The 7,973-nt window shown below is 40.9% G+C and overlaps 1 pseudogene; it reads right to left on the bottom strand.

Moving 5' to 3' along the window:
- Positions 1 to 408: 408 nt before the first annotated feature.
- LOC118840275 lies at positions 409 to 1,089 on the bottom strand (annotated as a pseudogene).
- Between the last annotated feature and the right edge of the window lie 6,884 nt (positions 1,090 to 7,973).

Genomic DNA, 7,973 nt, shown 5'->3' with positions numbered 1-7,973 from the left:
ATACAAAATGCTCTGTTTGGCATTCAAAGCCATTCATATCCTAGCTCCCTCTCACTCTTCCAGTCTTCTTACACTTTACTCCCCAATATCTACTTTTCAATCCAGTGATGCTTTCCTCCTGGCTATTCCATGAAAAAGACATTCCATCTCTCGACTCTGAGCATTTTCTCTGACCACCCTCCATTCCTGGAATACTCTTCCTCTTCTATTTTGACTACTGACCTCCCTGACTTCCTTTAAGTCCCAACAAAAATTCTACCCTTTTTTTTTATGACTCACCATTTCCTTTATTTGTACAAAATAGTGAATAAGCATACCCTGACTGGGGAAAAACAGTGATTTAGGGTTTAAACAAATCCTTTTGTCCTGAAGCGTCTATTTTGAAGGCTTGGGACTAGCCCTTTAGCCCTAGCGTCTTTGGGTTTGGACTCGGCCAGCTTGGTCAGTAGGCTTAGCAGCCTTGGAATCTCTGGGCTTGGTGGCCTTAGAATCAGACTTGGCTGCCTTGGGATCAGACTTGGAGTCAGACTTGGCTGCCTTGGGATCAGACTTGGCGGCCTTAGTGTCAGATTCAGTGGCCGTGGGGCCAGATTTCATAGTCATGAGAACAGAGTTACTGACCTTGGTGGCAGACTTGGCAGCCTTAGGGTCGGTGGACTTAGTAGCCTTGGGGTCAGTGGGCTTGGCAGCATTGGGTTCAGTAATTCTGGCAACTTTAGAGCCAGGCTTCATGATCCTGGGGCCTGGACTTTTGATGCTGACCCTAGGGCCTGGACGCTTGGTGGACATCTTGTGGAGAGCATGCCAGGCATTGGCCTTGGGGATCTTGGGCCTGAGGAGCTTGGCCTTAAAGGCTTTGGTGCTCAGGGCCTTGATGGCCTCTGCTTGAACTTTAATGGCTTTGGTGTTGTTGGCCTGCATCTTCTTCAGCCCCTTCTTGTTGTATTTCTTGGCAAAGTGCATGTTTCTCAGAAACTTGGGGTCAACTCCTTTTAGAGACTTATATTTCTGTGACCTAGGTTTCTTGATGCCAGTTCTATGCCATTTTCATGATTGGTTGTGGGTGGTATGGTTCTTAGACTTAGTCATTTTTACACCGCTGCCTGTGCTAACAGGCAGTCCACCGACCAGAAGAGGCCAAAGTGAGAGCAAAACATCCTACCTTCTACAGGAAGCCTTCCCCAACCTTTCTTAATTCCAGAGCCTTCCCTCTGTTGATTATTTACTATTTTTCTTGTATATTAGCTTGCTTTGTATGTTGCCTGTCCCATTGGATTTTAAGCTCCTTGAGGACAGGGACTATCTTTTGTCTGTTTTTTTGTATTCCCATCACTTAGCACTTAGTGTCTGATACATAATAGGCATTTAATAATTGTTTATTCATTGACTGATGTCCTTTGGGGATAGATTAAGGGAGTTTGACTGCCTAGGAATAGGTGGTAGACTCATTGGACTGCCCTAGTCAGATGCCACCTGGAGAATTGTGTTCAGTTCCATGTTTCAGGAAGTTTACTAATGATATGGAGAGAATCTAGAAGTGGGTGACTAGGATAAAGAAGAACCTAAAGATTATGCCACTGAAGGAACTGAGAATGTTTAGCATGGAAAAAAGAAGACAGCATAAGAAATATTCTTGGATTGGGCTGCCAGGTACTTGAAGGATATCATGTATAAGGCCAAGTTTTGCATGGTCTCAAAGTACAGAACTGGAAGTGATAAGGGCAGGCGAGGCCTAATTGGGCTTGAAGGAAGGACATGCTTCCTAACAGCTAGAGCTAGCTAAGAATGGAATGGACTGTCTTAAGAAGCAGTGGATTCATTATAAATGCTGGAGAGGATGTGGGAAAATTGGAACACTCATGCATTGTTGATGAAGCTGTGAACTGATCCAACCATTCTGGAGAGCAAGTTGGAACTATACCCAAAGGGCTATAAAACTGTGCATATCCTTATGTATAACCCTTCCACAATACTCATGTTGTGAAAGGCTAACTACATTTTGCTCCTTCCCAACCCATCCCGCTTTATTGAATTTTCTCCCTTGACCCTGTCCCCTTTCCAAAGTGTTTGTTTTGATTACCTCCACCCCGATCTGCCCTCCCCTCCATCATCCCCCCCCCTTTTATTTTCTTTTATCTTCCTCCCTCTTCTTTCCTGTGGGGTAAGATACCCAACTGAGTATGTATGGTATTCCCCCTCAGGCCAGATCTGATGGGAGCAAGGTTCACTCATTCCCCCCTCACCTGCCCTCTCCCCTCCTCCCACAGAACTGCTTCCTCTTGCCACCTTTATGCGAGATAGTCCACCCCATTCTATCTCTCCCCATCTCCCTCTCTCAGTATGTTGCTCTCTCATCCCTTAATTTAATTTTATTTCTTTTAGATATCTTCCCTTCATCTTCAACTCACCCTGTGTCTGCTCTCTCTCTTTTACATATATATATATATATATATATTGCTCGACTTCTTAGGGAGGGTGGGTGGGAAGGGAAGACGGGAGAGAATTTGGAACTCAAAGTTTTAAAATCAGATGTTCAAAAACAAAAAAAGTTTTTGCATGCAACTAAAAAATAAGATACACAGGCAATGGGGCGTAGAAATTTATCTTGCGCTACAAGAAAGGAAGGGAAAAGGGGATGAGAGGGGAGGGGGGTGATAGAGGGGAGGGCTGACTGGGGAACAGGGCAACCAGAATATAAGCCATCTTGGAGTGGGGGGGAGGGTAGAAATGGGGAGAAAATTTGTAATTCAAACTGTTGTGAAAATCAATGCTGAAAACCAAATATGTTAAATAAATAAATTTAAATTAAAAAAAAAAGATAAAATAAAAAAAAAATAAAAAAAATTAAAAAAAAAACTGTGCATATCCTTTGACTCTGCAATACCACTTCTAAGGCTATATCCCAAAAAGATCATAAAAATGGGAAAAAGACCCATGTGCACAAAAATGTTTATAGTAGTTCTTTTTGTGGCAGCAAAGAATTAGAAATTGAGGGGATGCCCATTGATTAGGGAATGGCTGAACAAATTGTGGTATATGGATGTAATGGAATACTATTGTGCTACAATAAATGATGAGCAGGTGGACTTCAGAAAAATCTAGAAAGACATATATGAACTGATGCTGAGTGAAATGAGCAGAAACAAGAGAACACTGTGTACAGTAATAGCCACATTTTGTGAAGACTAACTTTGATAGACTTAGCTCTTCTCAGCAATGCAAGGATTTAAGACAATGCCAAAAGACTCATGACAGAAAATGCTATTCACATCCAGAGGAAGAACTATGGAGTCTGAATGCAGATCGAAGCATATGATTTGATCTCTCTTTTTCTGGTTTTGTTTTTTCTTTCTCGTGGTTTCTCCCATTCATTCTAATTCTTCTTTACAACATAACTAATGCATGTTTAATAAGAATGTATATGTAGAGCCTTTATCAGATTGCATGCTGTGGAGAGGGAAGGGGAGGGAGGTGGAGAAAATTTAAAACTCAAAAGCTTATGGAAATGGATGTTGAAAACTAAAGTTAAATAAATTAATTTAAAGGAAAAAAAAGAAGCAGTGGGTTCCTCCTCACTGAAGGAAGTTTTCCTACCCTTGAACTAGGTGATTCCTAAGGTCCCTTCCTATTCTATTATTATGTGATTTTATCATTATTATTATTATCCAGCTCATTATTATTATTTGTTTGTTTTGTTCTGGTTTCATTGGGGGATGAAACAGGATGGATTTAAGCCTTCTTTCAGTTTCCCTCCCTAAAAATATCTTATCTGTTTCCTCTTCACCTTATAGTCCAGTAACCAGGCTTTTCACATGGCAAATGTGAAGAAACAACTGATTTTAGCACTTAGCTATCAAGAACAATTTAAAAAGGTAGCTACCAGATGGCCCAGTTCCCAGCGGGGCAGCCTGGGGTGGAGAGGGAGGAAGCCTACCAAGCAGCTGCCTGTGGTGTTCCAGGGTTTCTGAATATCCCAGAGGGGCAAAAATTGTTCCTTACTGCACAGCCTTAAGGTAAGGTTCAGAATCTTACAGAATATCAGACTTCAAAGCGACCTCAGAAGTTCCCTGGTTTACCTTTGTAATGAGAAAAAAACCCAAGAATTCTCTCTATAACATACTCTTTTCAAAATAAAAGCCCTCCAGTGAGGAAATAGTAAACATTTTAGACTTTGTGGGCCAAGATGCAAAACTGAGGGTATTATGGGGGTGTACTGGAGAGATCTCTTGGGGAACTGGGTTTTGTACTAGAAATCCAGGGGCAAAGCTGACTGTAGCACCCAGCCTTAAGAGCTCTAATGCTTCCAAATTCCCCAGACCTCACCCTGAATAAAGCTTTTCCTATATGGACTTGTGTTTCTGTCATTGGCTTTTCTAACAAGTCTAGGGGATTATTTAGGCTTATATACTGTCTCTGTCCTATAGGGATCTGTAACAACAATGTTGCTAGCAGCTGCTGTGGAGGTGCGAGGCCAATAACACCAGCACACAGGAGGGCTGCTAGCACATGTTCTTTGATCTGCTTTTCTAAGGAAAGCAACTTTAAGGGCTTTACAATCTGATTTTAATTAAACATACACATATCATTCACTTAGTTCAGGGGAAAAAGTCAGCACCCTGAACTTCAGAGAAAACACAAACAGAAATCACAAGCAGAAATTATATAAACAGAGCAAATAACACAAATCAGCAAACAGGGCTTCTAACTGTCTCTTCATAGCAATACAGACATAGTTACCAGAGAGAAAAGCACCAACATCTGGGTTTTCAAAGCTGGGGGGCTCCTTAACAGCTACACAGAGTCTCTTCTGGCCAAATCACATGAACACTCTTCCAGTGAGTGAGCCCCAAAGCAAAATGCTAACTTCAGAGTATATACGCTGCTTCCAATCAAGGACTCTTGATTCAATCAAAGATTCTTGATTCAAACAAAGGGAAGACTCAATCAAAGGCACTTGATTGCCTTAGTGCTAAGAAGCACTCCAAAATAAAAAACAGCAAAAAGTCCCACTTTGCTTGCCATTATAGGATCCGAGAATCTCCTACCCTTCCTTGAACAGAAAATGAATAGAGGAGGCCTCATCTCTATCTCTTAAAGGACAAAAGGAAACACTCACCCTCCAGATCTCTGTTGGTCTACTGTCATTAACTACACTCAAGTCAGAATTAGTGGCAGGCACATTTTCATTAATTTCAAGTGAAATGAAGTGTCAGCAACAAAAGGACAGTAAAAGCTCACACTTTCTGGCTGTAGAGGCAAAATCACCTCCCCTTTAAGTTTTTCCTCTTCTTCAACAGGCAAGTATGACATAAATTAGAATGGAATAGTTAAAGAAGAGGTTGCTCGTTCACCCAGAATGGGGGATATTGCAGGGGTATTAGGGAGAAGGGAGAGAACGTGCATGTATTTGTCTCAACATATCCTTATTATCCTAAAGCAGGAGCCCAAAAGAATCTCTGTGCTCATGGGTTTGCAGGTGGGAAGGAGGCCAGCCCATGATGAGGGTCCTTCCTTTAACCCCACAATCTAGCCGCATACTTCTTTGTGGTTTTCAAAATGTAAAATTTTCCTCCTTATCTCTCCTAACAAGTCCCACATTACCAAACTGATAAGTTCCAGTGTCTGCTCAGTTACTTCTCTGTCTCATGTCTCTATGGCAACACTAGCTAGCCGACTGGCACCTTGGGAGGTGAATAGTTCCATTAGACAAGTCTTTATTGCTAAAGGTAACAAATGCAAAAATCTTAATCTTAAAGAGATTTCACTTACTCTTTAAGAATTTAATTGTGACCTTCAAATTTAATCTAACATTCAAGCCATCTTTACAGGTCATTTTCTAGTACATTAACTTTGAAAAAGGTTTGAATTTTTTAAAAATTGTCCTTGGAATAAAACTCATCTATTCAGTAAATCTGAGACAAAATAACCTATTTTCTTCAAAAAAAGATTTAGAAATTTTAGTTTGTACTTTATATGGATGTGATTTTAAAAGCCAACATGATTCTTTACCTCTGAAATATGGAATTTACAATCAGAGACAGCATAGCATAGTATAGCAAAAATAACAATGAACTTGGTGTCTGAGGCATGTCCTGCTTCTGACATTTAGCAGGCTGTTACCTAGAGGTAAATTATCTCAGTCCTCTGAGCCACAGTTTTCTCATTTGCAAAATGGAGATAATCATCCTTGCATTACCTTCCTCATAAGATTGTTGTGAGGAAAGTGGTTGGTTGTATGTCTTACGTGGCTCAATCAATAAGTTGTTGTTGTTGGTATTAAACTGGTCATATGAATCTGAAGCTGTGTAGGGGCTCCTACCAAAGACTCCAGAGGGCTTTCAGATTGCACCAGTCTCATGATGCTCTCTGCTCTACACAGTATATCTGACAAATCTCTGGCAGCTGAACCAGATGGAAAGTCCTTCCTGCAGCAAAGAGCACAATCTAACCTAGAAGAAGAAACCAAAGTCTATCAGAGCAGGTCAATTCATTGCAATACAAAGTCCCCTACTAGTTTTTTCTTGAATTTATTGCTTGGTCTTTTATATCCATGCTTTTATTTCACACAGTCTATTCCTCATACCTGGAATGCACCACCTTCTCAACCCTACCTTTCAGAATTTGTACTTCCTTCAAGGCTTGGCTCACTTATAACTTCTCTATGAAGGCTTTCCTTAGCCCTCCAGGGGCCAATGTTTTTCTCTCTCTTGAAATTACCTTGTATTTACTATGTATGCACATGGTGCCTCTGGAATGTAAGTTCTTTGTGAGCAAGAACTACTTTTTTGTCTTTTTTATTCCCAGCACTGTGCTTGGGATATAAAAGACACTTAATGAATATTGTTGAAATCTAGATAGATGAAATGGGAGGTAGGAAACGAAGCTCATAGCTGTGCTTCCAAAGCCAGGATGTTAGCTTAGCAAAGGCTCTGGACTTCCTCTCAACATAAATGCACATTAACCAGTCAGGCTCTTAGAGTGAGAATGGCTACCTTTTTAGGGTTCTAGGAGTACCAATGGGGGAGGCATCTTTTTCTAATGCCATCAGCTTAAGCTCAGATTATCAAATATCTCCCCAATATCAAATATCCATTACCATTAGTAACTCCTTTCTATCATCAATACACTCCAGTGATTAGTACTTCCGTATCATTTAACCAATTAACATCAATTAGCTGGTACATAGAGACATTACTGGGACAGCAAAGTGGTGCAGTGGATAGAATGCCAGGCCTGGAGTCAGAAAGACTCATCTTCCCTATGTTCAAATTTGGGCTCAGATACTTAATGGCTGTGTGATCCTGGGCAAATCGCTTAACCCTGTTTGCCTCAATTCCTCCTGTGTAAGAATAAAGTGGAGAAAGAAATGGCAAACTAGTATCTTTGCCAAGAAAACCTCAAATTCACAGAGTTGGACGCAACTGAAATGACTGAACAACAACAAAAAGAAACAATACTAATAAGATATACCAAAAGCAGAAGTTACAAAGCATTTCTCCCAATATTTGAGGTATATTCCCCCATATCACCTTGGTCCCTGAGGACCAACATTAAAGCAGTTGCTTTTATAAAGCAGTTGCATTCACCCCCACCAAGTTCACTTCTAGATGTAGCACAGCTGATGAATGTCATTGTCACTCTCTCTTGCTTGGCTTTGATTCACTGCCTGCTGGGTTGATCGGTTTGCTCTGAACTTCATTTCTTGTGAGGATGGACTGTGGGCAAAATCTGGCATGACCTTGTAAGCTTGAAAGGTCAGGAGATCAAGCTGCCAAAGATCTGGAAGCTGGAGTCAATGTCAATATTCTTTCACCTGAGAGCAGGAGAGAACAAATACAAAAAGGCAAAGAACACATGGTCTATGTTCATGGGCCACATGTCTCTCAATGAAGAGATAAAGAGCAAGGGATAGCAAGAAGCTATCTCACCTGTAGGAAACCTACAGAAGTTCATCCTCCTTGCTTACCATCAGA

This window comes from Trichosurus vulpecula, chromosome 1 (assembly GCF_011100635.1).
Source record: "Trichosurus vulpecula isolate mTriVul1 chromosome 1, mTriVul1.pri, whole genome shotgun sequence".
NCBI lineage: Eukaryota > Metazoa > Chordata > Mammalia > Diprotodontia > Phalangeridae > Trichosurus > Trichosurus vulpecula.
This window is presented reverse-complemented; position numbering and strand designations above follow the sequence as displayed.